Source organism: Miniopterus natalensis, chromosome 4 (genome assembly GCF_054644295.1).
Source record: "Miniopterus natalensis isolate mMinNat1 chromosome 4, mMinNat1.hap1, whole genome shotgun sequence".
NCBI classification, from domain to species: domain Eukaryota; kingdom Metazoa; phylum Chordata; class Mammalia; order Chiroptera; family Miniopteridae; genus Miniopterus; species Miniopterus natalensis.
The window spans coordinates 39,463,003-39,479,356 of record NC_142084.1 but is presented as its reverse complement, the minus strand read 5'-3'; the positions used below and the strand labels follow the sequence as shown (position 1 = coordinate 39,479,356).

Below are 16,354 nucleotides of genomic sequence, written 5' to 3'. Positions count from 1 at the left end.
GAGGTTGATTCTCTAAAGTTAAGAAAAGGTCATAGACTTTCCATTACCTTAACTTAAACTGACCTCTTTTAAGGACAACGCCAAGTATGACTCAGGGAAACCCTGAAGGCTTGGCCAGTGAGAAAGTGTCTCTTTCTGCCATTGACATAGATTTCCTATATGAGCTTAAACTTCTAGCTGTTTACTTTGCTCTGGGTCTCCTTCCTTTGGCCTTTTCTTTATTTCAATCTTAATTTCATTCGGGTATTTACTGCCTACTTTCCTAAGATTTATGTAACCAGAAGTAGTACATATATATATACACATAAACTACTGTTTGTGCATGTGTGTGTCTCAGCATGTTTTAGTCTCTTGCTCTTTCCATTTAATAGCATAGCACCATGACCTTTTCCTGCATGTTACTTCTGCTCCTTATGCAGAATTGGGGTGAGCCTCAGCCCAGTAGAGAGTACCATAAACTTGTCTTTGTATATTCTGCATATCATCCCTGAGCTTTCTCATAACAATAATTGCAAGTCCAGAGATCCAGTTTTCCTCTTCATGAAGCATTCACAGGCCCACAGTGCACAGACGTGACTTGAGGAGGAGGGTCAAGTTGAGGTAACACTCAGGTCTAGCACAGGGGCGTAGACTGCTGGATGAAAGCTCATCTTGAAGAGTCACAGCCAAAAGGGAAAGTATTTTATTCTTGTGGTTGCCAAGGGGCCTGAAGGTCTTGGCCCTGTGGGTCAGTGTTACTCACGGGAGAGAGACTTTCAATCAAACTGGCCAAGACCTGTCTGCTTGGAGTCCTTTTACTTCTCTATTGCTTCGTAGAGCTGAGGTTTCATAACTCTGGTTCCAGACAGGCAGTGTGCTGAAGGCTGAGAGATCTGGTGTGAGCGGTGTCTCAGAATATTTGTGTTGAGTCCTCTGAGACAACACCAAAAGATGAAGAAATGCCCACACCCTAGAAGCCAACTTCAGGGCAGTGCTAGAGCTCTCTGGAGAAGACACTATCCTCTACACCTGCTGCTTCTACTGGTCCAAAGTCAAGGCCTTCCACAACCATTCTTCATGGGGAAAGGCTATCCCCCAGCATCTTGTCCCATTTCAGGACCCTCATGCCCGAAAATTCCCATTCCCAAAGATCTCTTAGTGATCAAACTCTTTCAGTTCATGTTCAGAGTCACTTCTCACAATGCAACATGGCCCTTGGAGTGCTTAGCCAAGAAGTTCCCACCTTTTCTGCAGTGATGTCCTCACAACATTTTAAAGACACTTAAAATATCAAAGTTCTGGTTACACTCTTCTCCCAGAGTAATGGCCAGCTCACCCCACACTTAAATGACTCAGCAAGTCACTTAAGTGACTATTCCCAGAACAAGAAAAATGTTTTCAGAGTGATACTACCCACCAGGACAATGGAGTCTATTCGCACCATACTTAATGTAACGGAGGAGTCCACTTAAGTGTTTCTTCCCCTAACAACAATGATCCACTTCACTGCATTTTCTGCCCTACAATCATTATACACTGAAACAGCTGCCAACTTCTGTCTAGGGTACCCACAACAGAAGCCCAATGCTTTGTTGGTTTACTTCTCACTGGCAGCCTGTGTGTTGGCATCTCAAGTCTATATATTATGTATAAAGCTAAATGCACCCATGTTTTTGCTATCAGTAAAAATGATAGCAAGTTTAAATATATGAACACAAACATGGGAACGGACACACACAATGTTGACATATCCCACTGGCAAAGTCTGAAGTGTAGTTTTTTTCTTTTTCTTAGTAAAGCTGCCTGAAACCATGGTCTTAACCATATTTAATAGAACATATTTCAGGAGTAGGGAAAAAATATATGAGCTCAAGAGCTAATGTCATGATATACTTACATAAGTTCCATAATGCTAAGAAAACCTCAATCACATTTTGATAGAAAATAGGGAATTATGATAGAATCCCACCATAATATGACAAGTGAGAGGTCCAAAAAGACATGCTATAGTCTGGGTAACATGAGCAGTTTCATTAGTTGCATTACTACGAGGTAAAGTTACTTAGCTTTTTTTCCCACCTGCTACCCCCTCCCCACAAGCGCTGCTCAGCTGCACCTCACTCACTGGAGCCTGGGCTCCTGCTAAGCCAGTTGCCTCTGTTGTCTCCTTCCAGCCGCCATCATCATCATCTACTGGGAACTCATTAGCCATGATGAGGTCTTCTCCGGTATCTGCAAGATCCTGGAGATCGCAGACAGGCTGTGCCTAGAGGTAGAGGGGAAAATAGTCAGTAGGACAGAGGGTGACATTGATGACTCACTTATTAGTGGAAATGCCTCCACTGGATGCCCCGAGGGCAAGGGCGAAGGTACCGAAAGCACAGTCATCACTGGTGTTGATAATGTCAGGAACCATCATTTACAGGAAACCAGCTTCACAAAAGAAGCCTACAAGAAATACATCAAGGATTACATGAAATCAATCAAAGGGAAACTTGAAGAACAGAGCCGAGAAAGAGTGAAGCCTTTCATGACAGGGCTGCAGACCAAATCAAGCATGTCCTTGCTCATTTCAAAACCTACCGGTTCTGTATTGGTGACAGCGTGAATCCACTTGTCACAGTTGCTCTGCTGGACCACAGTGAGGGTGGTGTGATCCCATATGGATTTTCTTTAAGGATGGTTGGAAGTGGAAAAATGTTAGCCAGTTTGGCAATTTGGGTGTATCGCCCGTCACCATAGCTAGCTGCTGCTTTTCATCCGCACACCAGAACTGGGACAAGGGGGACTGATGGCATCATGGGCTCTTCATTTATTTTGATCTTAATTTATTTGGAACACAGGCATTTTTAAGAAAAAACATGTTTTTAGGTTGTCTAAAAATAAAATGCATTTAAACTAAAAAAATTAAAAAATGAATTACCTAGCCTACCCACCAGGAGTTATCCTCAGGAATCCTTAGTGGGATCCAAATCCATCCAGAGCTCTGCTGCATTATGGAGCCTCTGGGTGGGAGTTCTTCCTGCTCCCATCCCCTCACAAGCCCAAATATCAGTGGGGGCTGATGTTGGTTTCCAGGACCGTGAGAGTGACTCCAGAAATCCGCTGCCCTATGAAAAACTGTTCTGTCAACCTAACCTGAAAGACTGACCCAATAAAACACGGCAGACCTACACTCTGGTTTCCTGCTCCCCAGTCGAAATACCCGCAGTTTCCCTATCAAAATTCACATTCCCCTGCATAGTCTCAGCCTATTTCCTACAACATAAGAACATTAACCCACTTGCATTTAGAAGTTGGGACTGAATGAGCAGAGGAGCTAATTGGATTATATGTAAGTTTGTATTATCCTGGGGTGTATCATGGGATTTTACTCTATTGTAGCCCTGTGTGCTTGTCCTCCCCACCCATATCCTAAACTCCCACCTAAGACCAGAGGCAAATAAATATTTCACAAGTTATTTAGAGCTTCTTTTATTCCACATTCTATGGTAATATATATGATCCAACAATAAACCAATAACAGCAGTGCCAAGAATGTATGTCAAGTGTGTTGATCCCAAGAATAACAACTAACATCTTCTGATAGCTGGTGCAAACATTTAAAGAAGAATGGATGGCCCCTGCTCTTCAAAACTCCTGAAACCACACAATATTAAATGAATGGTTTCTTAGAAGCCAAAGACAATTATCAGAAAATCCTTCATAAAGCAAATTTTTGAGCTGTGGCTGGCAGTGAGGAGTTTTGTCTGGAGAGAGATTGCATTACATGACCACAGTAATAATTAGGGACAAAAAATGTCATTTCTGTGCCAGTGGTGAAACTAAAATGTCTGGATGTCAATATAAATAGACATCAGGATATGATACAGGGGGTTGAAAATATCATTGAGATTGTGGGTGTTTTGTTGGCAAAATAAAGACATTGAGCAAGCACATATGTTATTCCAGTAAGCCACAGACTGCCAAAAATCAAAGCGCAAGTGTAGGAGTGCATGTTTTCTCTTCAGTGAGGGGGCAAAAAGCACGGGTACTTTCCAAGCTGGTAAACCAAACATTCGTTAGTTGGGGAAGGCCGATACATATCAGTACAGGTGTAGTCACAAACTTTTCTTCAGGGACAGGAGTGTGGGAAGAAAAATATGTGTTCCAGGGTAGGGAGGAGGCAAACAAAATCAATGCTTATCACAAACAACCTGTTTAAAGAGATGTTACCGTCCATCCCATGAGTGAGGCTTCCAACCTAAAGTCAGTTGAGAAATCAGAGATGGCTGCAAATACCTTACGACTTTGTGAGTTGTTGAAAGTAATTTTAAATGAAGAAGGTAGTTGTAGGAAGAATACCTAAATACTTTATCCTATTCCATTCCTGTGGACTACATGGTAGGCCTTGAAAGCAAGCAATGAGAACTGGCTCACTTCTTTGTCATTGCAGAGAATTGTATGGGTAACTTCTATGGACCAGCTTAAGGCTGTGGTGGGAGGTTTGGGATGCCTCTCCTTAGCTCATTCACCTAGCATTGTTCAGAAAAGGACAAGCGCAGTAGCCCACACTGAAGTTGCACTATCATTAGCTTGATGGCTCCCACTTCTGGATTCCCAAAGCAACTCAGGGGAAGACAGTAAAGTAGGGATGGTTTGATCTATTTCTCAGTGTAGATACTGCCCACCCCCCCAAAATGAAGAAGTCTCACTCTTTTATAAACAATTAAACATATTACCTACAAATATATGGACAATTCACACTAATTTACAATTTAAACCATCATTTCACAGTAACTGTTCACAAAGCCTATGAATGAATGGCCTCCTCAATGGAACTATGACAAAACTTTATCAACCACCCTGAAGCCAACCCAGGGTTTCCCTAGAATGTCCCCAAGAGGATTGGAAAATCAAAGTAAACCCATGAGTTGCAATAATCAAATCTTAAAATCCTAACTGCATATGAATGAGAAACCCAGCTGACATAGCCATATTCCAGTTTACAAGCTCTTCAAACCACCCTATTCAATTCAGCAATCTTTGAGTGGTTCCTCTAGGCTAGGTGCTGTGCTTGTTGAACAACAGCATTAAAATAGTCTATGATATACGTTAAAATATTCTTAGGTTAAATTAAGTATCTTTTTTTAATGTACGTATTTATTGATTTCAGAGAGAGGAAGGGAGAGAGAGAGAGAAACATCAATAAGAGTCACTGATCTGCTGCCTTCTGCACACCCCCTACTGGGGATTGAACCTGCAACCCCGGCATGTGCCCTGACTAGAATCCAATGGTGACCTCCTGGTTTATAGGTCAACACTCAACCACTGAGCCATGTAGGCTGGGCTAAGCTATAGCATCTTAATAATGTGTCAGTTCAGGGATGATCAGCCCACATTCCAGAGGGGACAACTACAGTTCATTGTTTTCTTTATCTCAAGATCAACAACCTACCCCCTGCTAATCAGCATCCTGAATGTCAGAAGCAAACCTCTGGTGTTTAACACTGTTGGCTGGCATGATGAATGTTAAACGTTATATATATATCAGACACCATTGATGAAATTAAAAGTATTCATGATGCATAGATTGGTTATAAATATTTTAGAGACTCTCTCCCCACTCTTGCATGAACAGGGTATAAGAAATAAACAAAGAATTAGCCTTCACCCTTAGACGCAGAGTTCAAACCTGATCCCTAAATAGTCTGAGGTCTAGCTGTTGGTTATGAGGATTTCTGGTGGCCCAATGAATACCTGGAGTAAAAGATTCCTGCTCTGGAGTACAGTGTCAGTCTCCAAGCAGGCAAGGTAGATTTCAGGGCTCTTAAGATGACAGAAAGCTGGGGCTTCATTAAATTCATAGAACTGCACAGTTCTGGAACTGCTTGCTAATGTATGGCTAATAAATATCTGTATATGTGGCAGAATTTGGTTACAGAATTGCTTTCCTTATGACTTAGTAACACAGTTAAGTAACTAATTCTCATCCACCTCAACTTCTCAATGGCTACTGTTATTTTCCAGAAAGAACCTAAGGATTGTGTATGACCAAATTGACTTAGATCAGTTGTAATACATAGGCCCTACTTTCAAGGATCTCATACAGGAGTTTCTACAGACCTAACTGCCACTCACCAGAGGCTACCAGAGTTCCAAGAGAATGACCAATCAATAGCCAGCATCCCCATTAAGCCAAAGTTGATAAAAGATAAGATACTAATCTATACAGGGGTAGGCAAAAGTAGGTTTACAGTTGTTCGTATAGAAAACACACACAGAGGTTATGATTATTGCTGCAGCTTTATAAAGAATGTCACAATGCCACTGTAAGCCTACTTTTGCTTACCCCTGTATATATTAGTCTACTAAGCTTTCTTTAGTTAATAACCAAATGAAGATCAGTTACTCAGCTTTTCTTCTATGGGTCAGGAATATACATCTTGGAAGAATCTACATATTTCCACATTCCCTAAGAGATAACTCTTCTTTTAAAAGTTTGTGCAGAGGGCAATCTTACAGTTTGTTGTGGGCCCAATAGTCAAAGTATCAGAGGATTTCTTGATGTCTCCCCTAAACCTTGCTATTGACAGGTAAATAATTCTGAATGGTGAAGGTAAACATAGAAGAAGGTCCTGTGTCTTAATGTTCAATTCTGGGTTTCTCTGTCTTCAAATCTTTTGGTCTTCAGTTGGATTTTTTTTGTTTTTCCCCCCAACTTTAAAGTTGGGTCACTATAGTCCCATAATGGGGGCTCTCCTGGAAGGTGCCCTTTGGGATAAATTCCTTGTTGGTATAACTGTTAATAAGGAAACACAAGCCAAAATGTAACCTTAATTGTTACATTTACACCAAAAATGCAACCTTAATTGTAAAAGTGTAAGTAACGGTCCTTTGGCTGACTCGCCCTCTGGCTGAGATTGGCGAGGCATCATGATCCTGCCACAAGCTGTAATTTACAGAACTATAAACCTCCCTTCCCTCCATTTCCTCCTCCTTACCCATCCCATCAACCACCTCAGCTTTTAAATATAAAGCTGTCCTTTTTGGTCATAGTTCATGGCTAGTTATAGCAAGGTTCTCTTGATACTCAGCCAGGCTTTGATGATTTTTTTAAAGGTACCAGTTAAGAATACCGTAAGTTAAGAATAAATTTCTCCACAAGTTTAGAGAAAAATTCTCTTGCTCCCTTTCCCATAAGTACTAAAATAAAGTTAAGAATCCCTTTATTTCCCATTCCCACAAAATTATATTTTGCTTCAAATAGCTCTTCTTCCTAAAGTTTGAAATCAGTAGCCAATATTTACTTGTCGTGCATTTTTCTGAACGCATGTTCTATGGTGGCTATCACACAGCATGAATTTTAAAAAAGATTGAGACATATATGTATATACCTTCAAGGAGCTGAGGAGACTAGTAGAGGAGGAAGAATACCACCCAATGACACATGTGATGAGCGATTATGGGTAATACAATGAAGCTTCTCCAACCGTGGGACACGTAGGTTGCTCCCTAGAATGAAGCATAGCATGATCATTAAGGTCACTTGCTTCGGAAACAAACTATTTGTCTTCCAATCTACCCCCATCACTTATTAACTGTGTAGTATTAGGCAAGTTACATATAATCTCTCTGAACCTCTGTCTCCACATCTGTAAAATGGAGCTAATGTTTGTTCCTCTTTCAGAGTGACTATAAAGCACTTAGCACAGTGTCTGGCACATAGTAAGCTCTTAACAAATGTCCACTATTGTTCATTGCTCATTTCTCAAGGCTCAAATCAAATGTGAAGACTTTTATATTCCATCCAAATTCTACTCTCCAATTTTAATTTTTGTACATTTAAAAAAATTAAATTAAAATTTTTAATTTAAATTAGAATTAATATGCCTATAGAACACATACAACAGAATTATATCAATTCTTAATTTAAAAAATTATTTTTTAATTACAAATACCTCAGCCTTCTAAGTGGTATGGATTCCAAGAACAATCCAGTAGAATAATGAGAATATGAATTTAAATTGGTGAAGCTGAGAAAGAGGTTAACTGTTCTACACAAAAAAAGACTGGATGCTTAGTTATAGTAGATTGAGAGTTTATTTTCTCTCCCAAGATTCTGCTAAAACGATAATAAGTGGATTTTAAAGTTACAGAACAAACATAAATAAAACAGATCACAAGGGGCCATACTGCTGATGAGAGAATTAAACACATTTTTGGAAGACATAAATCAAAGAGCGGTTACTGCTCAATCACCAGTGTGGTTCAGCAGTTGAGCATTGGCCTATGATCCAGGAGATCGAGGTTCGATTCCTGGTCAGGGCACATGCCTGGGTTACGGGCTCTATCCTCAGTGGGGGGCCTGCAGGAGGCAACAAATCAATGACTCTCTCATTATTGATGTTTCTATTTCTTTCTCTCCCTCTCCCTTCCTCTCTCTGAAATCAATAAAATATTTAAAAAAAAAAAAAAAAGAGTAGTTACTGACTCAGCTGCAGTCTAAAGTGCCTACAAAAGGGGCACCTGATTAAAAACAAGCCAAAGCTCTGAGAGGCTCTAAAGGACTTGGAGGCACCTAGTACCACAGAGGGTAAAAAGAATAGTGAAAACTAGGGGTATGGGCCCAATGTGTGAGAGTGGAATTACTATGTAGATAGACCACTAGCTCTTGGCACTCTCACCTGCTCAGAGGAGAACAAGGCCAAGGACCCAATGTGGATGTCACTCCAACTGCCAAGTATATCAATCCTAATTATGTACTTGGAGACCAGAGAAACGACCTCCTGATGGTTCCATGGACCCTCACTGTAAGCCAGACTTTGGCCAGAGCTTCATTTATTATCTCCTCTCATGTGTCCTCTCAAGGAGGCCATAATGATGCTTTGTGTCTCTGGATATCAATGTCAACTTGGACCCTAGGTCCAATAAGACCTCACAATATCTGGCTATTACTTTCCCCCAATATACTCGAGTGAATGGTGGTAGATCTCTGGGGAAAGACTAGGGTAAGCATTACAGAGTATACTTGCCATAATGGGGAGTGTGTGTGTGTGTGTGTGTGTGTGTGTATGTGTGTAAAGAGCTAGGTTGTAACTCTAGAAAAAAAAAGATGATGAAAGAAAATACTACATTACTTGACTCTAAAAAACAATATTGACAGTTATAACATGTAAAACAAAAAGTTATCATTTCAGCCAAAAGAAAGTGATTTAAGTATAATAATAGAGCGAAGGAGTGGATGTAGGGCCAGACTATATTGCCTACGAGCTGCCACTTCAGTTGTCCCTTCAGCAGGCCATCCCAATACCCAGTCAACACTCTTGTGAGCTGGCCGGTCATGAGGAGGGCAAGCCACTTCTGCACATTCACAAGGTTCAGAACAGCCTGGAGAGTGAAAATCTATAGGAGCATCCCCCAGATGTCCTCATCTCATGTGTCAGGGGCTCAGATTTGCCCAACCAGAGTCACGACTACCTTGGTTGTGATTCCAACCATCTTTGAAATTTAGCCAGTTGGAACTTCAAATTCCAAACTTGATCTTCAGCTTTTTCTGTGAGCCTACCGCATGAGAGCTTCTTTGAAAGCTACCAAAAAGATGCTCTGGTTTTCACACTTACTTTTCAATTTGTTGATTGCCCTTAGCTTTTCATTATCAATCTGTTGTTTCACTGCAATTTAGGAAAAAACCACACCCAATTCCACTATTATTGTATTTCTCATCCTCCCCACCCTGCCACACACACACATTTCAAGTGCCTGAATCGTCTTATTGACCATTGCATTTTCCTCTATTGATACATCCTGGCTCACTACCCACGAACATTTTATCAATCAGCCTGCCACCTTGTTCCAGAGCTGTCTGTATGCTAACTGCCACCAGGAATTGTTTCCTCATTACCAGTCAGGGAGTGAATGAGTGACCCAGCTCCTACACCCACCTTACCATCTGCTTTCTTGGGCCACTTTTGACACTAATGGTTACAGATTGAATTCCCTAGAAAATAGGTATGAGCTTGACTGAGGAATGAAAAGTTTATGGGAAAGAACACTTGTAAAAGAAAGGGGATGGACACAAGATTAGGCAGGATAAGCGTCAGACCACAATGTAGAAAAACCCTGGCAATCCAAAGGGAGCCCTGGAGTGGAGCTGTGAGAGGAGTCCTGCAGATGGCCAGGTCCTTTTACCACCTCTTTATGTGGTCATAAGCTAGGGTTGCCAGAGGAGAGTATGAGCTCAGCCATCCTGCTTTGCTCCGTCATTCACTGTCAGCTTCCCCAAGAAAAGCCTAACCTTGACTTGAATGCTGATCTAGACCCTGAAGGAGTTAATTGCAGTGAGTCTTTTCTTAAAAGATCTGAGCCATGCTTTGTATCTGCCACTATCTGGTTCTTATCTTGAGCTTATATTCTGGTGAGGGAAATACATGTAAGTATATGATTACAATTCAGTATGGTATGCAAAGTGTACAGGGTGAACACATACGAGCTAAGTGGAGGAGTGAATGGGCGGGACAGAGTGGGAATGAAGACTCACCCTAGGGTCTCGATCATTTTCTTGTCCCCCTAACTTAGCACGTCAACTTGAAAGATTAATATAAGGCTCCTCTCCTCTGCCACTGTGGTGTGTGTGGTTGACATGTCTTCTCACAAGACTTTCAGGATCAAGAGATTCCTGGCAACAAAACAGAAGCAGAATCAGCCCATTCCCCAATGGATTCAGATGAAAGCTGGTAACACAGTGAGGTACAACTCCAAGAGGACACAGTAGAGAAGAACGAAGCTGGGTCTATAAAAAACTGCCCATGAGATGGCTCACATATTTATGCCTGTACCTTACCATATCACCTTACCATATCACTACCAGCTGGACAGCCGGGTGAGTCTTATTGGGAAATCACTGGAAGAGTGATTTTTCTCTGTTAATGTTTTTCTGCTCTAGTGTGTTGGCTCAGTAATAAATATGTGAGATCTTTTTTAAAAAAGAATAACTGAAATAAAACCATACTGTGTTTAATATGTGTATTCACAGAGGGTCAATTTATCTTTTAATCCCTAAATGAAAATAACTAAAGCAATGCTTGGCATCCTCCAACCACAAATGGTGAAGTATTTAGCCAAAGTGGAAACTAATTTGATTTTTCATGGAGTTATAACAGAAAGCCAAGAAAATGTCTTAGTGCAGAATGCTTTATGCTTATTTTTAAGAATTTAATAAATTTTCTAACATCATCAAAAAAGTTTTTATCAAGAGACTGTGCTTAGCATGGCCTTTGTAGCTGAAAGAAACTTTACTGTGGAATGTATTTGAAATTTGGATAGTCAATAAATCACTCTAGATTTACCATCATCTAGAAAAATTCAATCTATTCCTTCAGAATGCAACTGCTAGAGTCATTATAAACTTACTTGATCTTTTTTCCTTCACTGGAATTTTTAAATTACAGGAGAACATATTTCTTTTTTGAAGAAAAAGAAATGGTAACATATCATCTCTTCTTTAGAGGAAGAATATCAGTTTTGTGATTTCCCAGATGCTTTAATGGATATCTCCATTTCAATCTGGGCAACTTGCTTCTAACTTATATGTGTAGAATCATTAGAGTAAGCATTCAAATATATTTACTGCATAGACCACAATTCTCTACAATAATTTGTTTTATCATTGAATAATTACAATATAGCACACCAAGAAGGAGATAAGTGAACCCCACTGTTTGCCCTGTGTTACTTAGCTGCTACAGAGATCCCTTTGAATTGAATGATTAAAGGACCTGGGAGGATTTCCCCTAGAGTTTTTACAAAGAACTCATTCTCCTTTTGGTTCTCCAGCTTTGTTTTCCCTCCTTATTTATTGAACAGAATATACACATATATTCTATAAAAAATCATCTTTGGCTATAAATGTATATTCCTTAAAGATTATAAACAAATCTATCAAGTAGTAATGGGTGGATAATGGATTTCAGGATCTAAAAAGTATTTGATACTCACATGAGTTCACTAAGAAAAACTACTCACAAATGAACAATTCAGGCCTTCCTACAATAACAATATTCTAAGTCAACCAGAAGCCAGGATACTATGGCTAGTTTCCTCTGAGGAACCTGTAAATCATGATATTCAAAAGAACTGCCTCTACAAGTACTTATCCAATGCAATGGTAACCATCTATTATTTTCTTAATCATATATTCAATTATAGGATTCCTTGACCTTGAAGATTCTACTTGACTTTAATAGTGTAGCCTTTTCAAAATGATGTGGAAGAAAACTACGGAGATTCTACAGATTCACATGTCCATCTGGGTTTGATTTAGTTAATCTATCAAGTTCTTGTGTGCAATTTTCAGACACATGGTTTTGCTTCCCTTCTTTTCAAGTAAGTTCTGTTTACTTAGGCAGATGTTGCAAATTAGCTCTTAAAATATTGCAAATGAAGTAAAGAAATCCTTTATAGCAGATCTGAGTCTAATGTGAATTTCATTACTGATTCATACGACAGACCAGTCCCAGAATTCTATGCACTTTTCCCCTCCACTTTCTTGTTCCTTGGCATGTGGTGTATGCCACTGAACCTTTTGGGCATCCCAGATATCTGGAAAATGTTGACCTCAGATACATTCTTGGCCACAGAAAATGTGGGTACCCTTCACCTTTTCCCAGTTTCTTCAGTTGCTCCATAAACCAAAACCCTACTGTGAAAGAAGTACTATTAAAGCTTCCACTTAAACTTTGAGTTGTAAGAATTCTATTAATTAAGCTCATGGGTCAGTTCATAGGCTTCAACATGAGGCAACATTAGTTTGTAGCACTTTATCCAGTTAACACATCTTAAAATGCTGCTTTGAGAATACACGTTATAAATAAAAAATATTTGTAATCATTATGCAGAGAATACTGAGGATTTTCCTTTTAATCAGTCCCATCAAAAAAGAATGAACTATAAACACTGTTTAAATAGGATAAATGGTCTCTCAGTAAGCTCATCTGTTTTCCACCATCTACACTTTGCTGATGACTTTTAAATCTATGCCTCCAACATACATTTCTCCAAAGTAGTCCAGCCTCTTATTTTCAACTATCTGCATTGTGACTTCACCTGGATATGACTAGAACTCATAATAATCACTCCAAAAGGAATCACACTATCAATTATAATATGTCAACAAAGGCGGGAAGCTTACACTTGATACTCAAAATGGGGCTGAGCATCAACAGTGTTGGTGTTATCATGGAGCTTCTTAGAAATGCAGAATCTCAGGCCCTATACCGGACATACTGAATCATGATCTACATTCTAACATGATCCTTAGGTTATTTTTCAACATCTTACAATTTGAGAAGTCTAGAATTACACTGTATGGATTTTAGGGTCTGACAATTTTCAGTTTGTTTTCTAGCTCTATGATGTATTGACTAGGAGACGATGAGCGAATGAGTTAGCCTCTCTGACTCTCAACTTCCTCATCTGCAAAATAATGAGACTTATTTGAAAAGTTTGTTACAAACATATCCCTCAAAAAGTGTTTTTGTGTGTAAGAGAGAGGGAGAAAAATAAGTTAGTTCTATAGACTATTAGGTTGAATAGTCAAATATTGACAATTTCATACAATTCAACCTGCGAAGTAAGCTCTTAGTAAACTACAGGTAATTATCTGTATTAGTATCCTACAGCTGCTGTAACAAACTACTGCAAGCCTAGTGGCTTAAAACAATAGTAATTTATCTCTCACAGTTTTGGAGGCCAAAAGTCTGAACACAAAGTTTTGTTAGGGTTGGTTCCTTCTGGAAGTTCTGAGGGAGAACACGTTCCATCCCTCTGTCTGTATTCTGATGATTGCCCACAGTCCTTGCCTTTTTTTTTTTTTTTTTTGGCTTGTAGATGAATCACTCCAACCTCTCTATCATCACATAGCCTTTGCCTCACTCTGTCTGTGTGTGTCTTCCCCTCTTCTTATAAGGATATCTATCACTGGATTTAGGGCCCACCCTAAATCCAGTATAACCTTGTCTCAAGATTCTATTTTCAAATGAGATTCTGAGATTCTGGGTGAACATAAATTTTGGGAGGGGGCACTATTCAACCCTGCTACAGGACCCTTCCTCCCTCCCTTTCAGTGACACTGATGACACCAATCTCAAAAACTTGGAGCTATTTTTGACTCCTCACTCTCTCATATTTCTTATATTTGGTTGTGCCCAGGCCTAGTGATTTCCCTCTTCAAAATGTTCCTCAGCTTTTAGTAATATGAGGGCAAGGCTTGTGTTTTAAAGTTAAGCAAAAATAAAGCAGGCCATAACAGAGCCAAGGCTGAAAAGGCTCCACCTTTAGGTGATAATGACTCCAACAGCACAGGGTTTGGTAGGTTTACAACATCTTGTTACCAAAAGGCACCCTGCCCGCCCAGCATGGCTCAGTGATTGAGCACTGACCTCTGACTCAGGAGATGATGGTTTATTCCTGGTCAGGGCACATGCCCAGGCTCGATCCCCAGCAGGGGGCATGCAGGGGGCAGCCGATCGATGACTCTCTCTCCTCCTTCTCCCTCTTTCTCTCTCTGAAATCAATAAAAACATATTTTTTTTAAAAAGTACCCTTTCTCTGGGCCAATGCATCCCTGCTTTCGATACCCATCTACTTCCTATAAAGGGAATTGCTGTATCTAATACTTCCTACGAAGAAGAAGGAAGCATAACACTATCTAGGCTTGTTTGGATTCCAGGGCACCGTATGCCACACTGCTTTGTTCTATTAACAAAGTGACTCTGAATGCTGCCACATTTGAGGAAGAGCAAGAGCAAGACAGGGCTCTGCAGCAGGTCTAGAGTGCAGCACTCTACTGCTTGGACCATGTGATTGGCAAATATTACGATGATGGAGATATCAGTGACGAAAAAGAGATGCAGGGTAGAGTTTACGACAAGCCTAGGTGGGAGACTGTCAGTGCGGACTCCAGGGTTCTGAAGCAATACCATTCTATCTGCAACAGAATTTCATACACATCTTTTGAAAAATGCTCTTAAGAGTGCTACTGAGCGACAGTAGAGAGCAGGAATGGTCATGCATGAAACATCAAAGTGATTATGAATCTCAACTGTACAACATGAGCTGGAGTCTACTGAACCTGCCAAACTGCAAAGTCCTGAGGGCTCAACAGCAAGCCATCATAAAATGGAAATATACATCTAAGCTTGAGCATCTGCAGGGCCAGACCCCCATGTCAGCCACACAGTTTCACCAGCATCTAACCCCCAGGTCATATCTCTGGTTGTATCAGGGAAGAGAGAGGGAGTCCTGTACAACCAAGTGAAAGAGGAAAAAAATGCCCAAGCTTAGTTTACAGATGAATTGGTTCAGCAAGGGCAAGGCAAAAGTTGTATGGCAGCTGTGTTGATTCCCACTCAAGAGTCACCTTGAAAGCCCAACTGGTGTGGCTCAGTGGTTGAGCGTTGACCCATGAACCTAGAGATCATGGTTCAATTCCTGGTCAGGGTACATGCCTGGGTTGCAGACTCAGTCCTAGTAGGGGGCGTGCAGGAGGCAGCCGATCAATGGAGTTTCTCTCATTATTGATGTTTCTGTCTCTCTCTCCCTCTCCCTTCCTCTGAGTGACCTTGAGAGACAACTGCAAAGGAAAAATCTTCTCAGTGGGTACAGCATTACCAGAGTGGTGCACTTGGTCATATTCACTTTGTGTGAAAGAAGTAGTCTGAGATGGAATATATATGGACTCTGGGAGTAGAAAGTGGCTTGTCTGGCTAGCTGGAGACCTAGAAGGAGAAAGGATTGAAAGCTTGGAATTTAATCTTCAAAGCAAGAAATTCTAGGGTAGAGGAATGGGATAAGTATATGGAATTGCATGTGAAGTATGTAGATAACCAAGCAGACAAAAGAAGTTGGCCAGTTTATGTTAGCTAGCCTTTATCAGTGTCTACTGCGGTGCTGGCAAAATGCATACACAAAGTGGTCAGAGCAGCTGAAACAGGGATTATGCATGGGCCCAAGAGCACTGACTCCCTCTAACCAAGGCCAATCTAGCTAATAATGCCCAATTGTGTACAATGTCCACTGTCCACCATGCCAACACCAGAGACCAATGCTAAGTAAGCCCCTGATATGGCAGTGTTTCCCAAGGATACCAACTAGCCACTTGATAGCAAGCTGACTTATTGGGAATCTCCCGCCTTGGAAATTCCAGCAGTTTCTTCTCTCTTCTCACAGGAGAAGATACTTACTCTTGTGTGGGTTTGTCTTTCATGCACACAGGGAAGCACCACTATCTGGGAATTTATGGAATGCCTGATCTACAGATATGGAATACCACATAACATAACATCCTACCAGGAAACCCACCTCACAACGGAGGAGCAAAAAAGTGGGCCCATGACTC

General features: G+C 40.6%; 2 pseudogenes; both read left to right on the top strand.

Annotated features, from left to right (window-relative positions):
* Positions 1-380: 380 nt before the first annotated feature.
* Positions 381-2,683, top strand: LOC107532476 (translationally-controlled tumor protein-like; annotated as a pseudogene).
* Positions 2,684-10,600: 7,917 nt separating this feature from the next.
* LOC107532487 (large ribosomal subunit protein eL39-like) lies at positions 10,601-10,756 on the top strand (annotated as a pseudogene).
* The last annotated feature ends 5,598 nt before the right edge of the window (positions 10,757-16,354 follow it).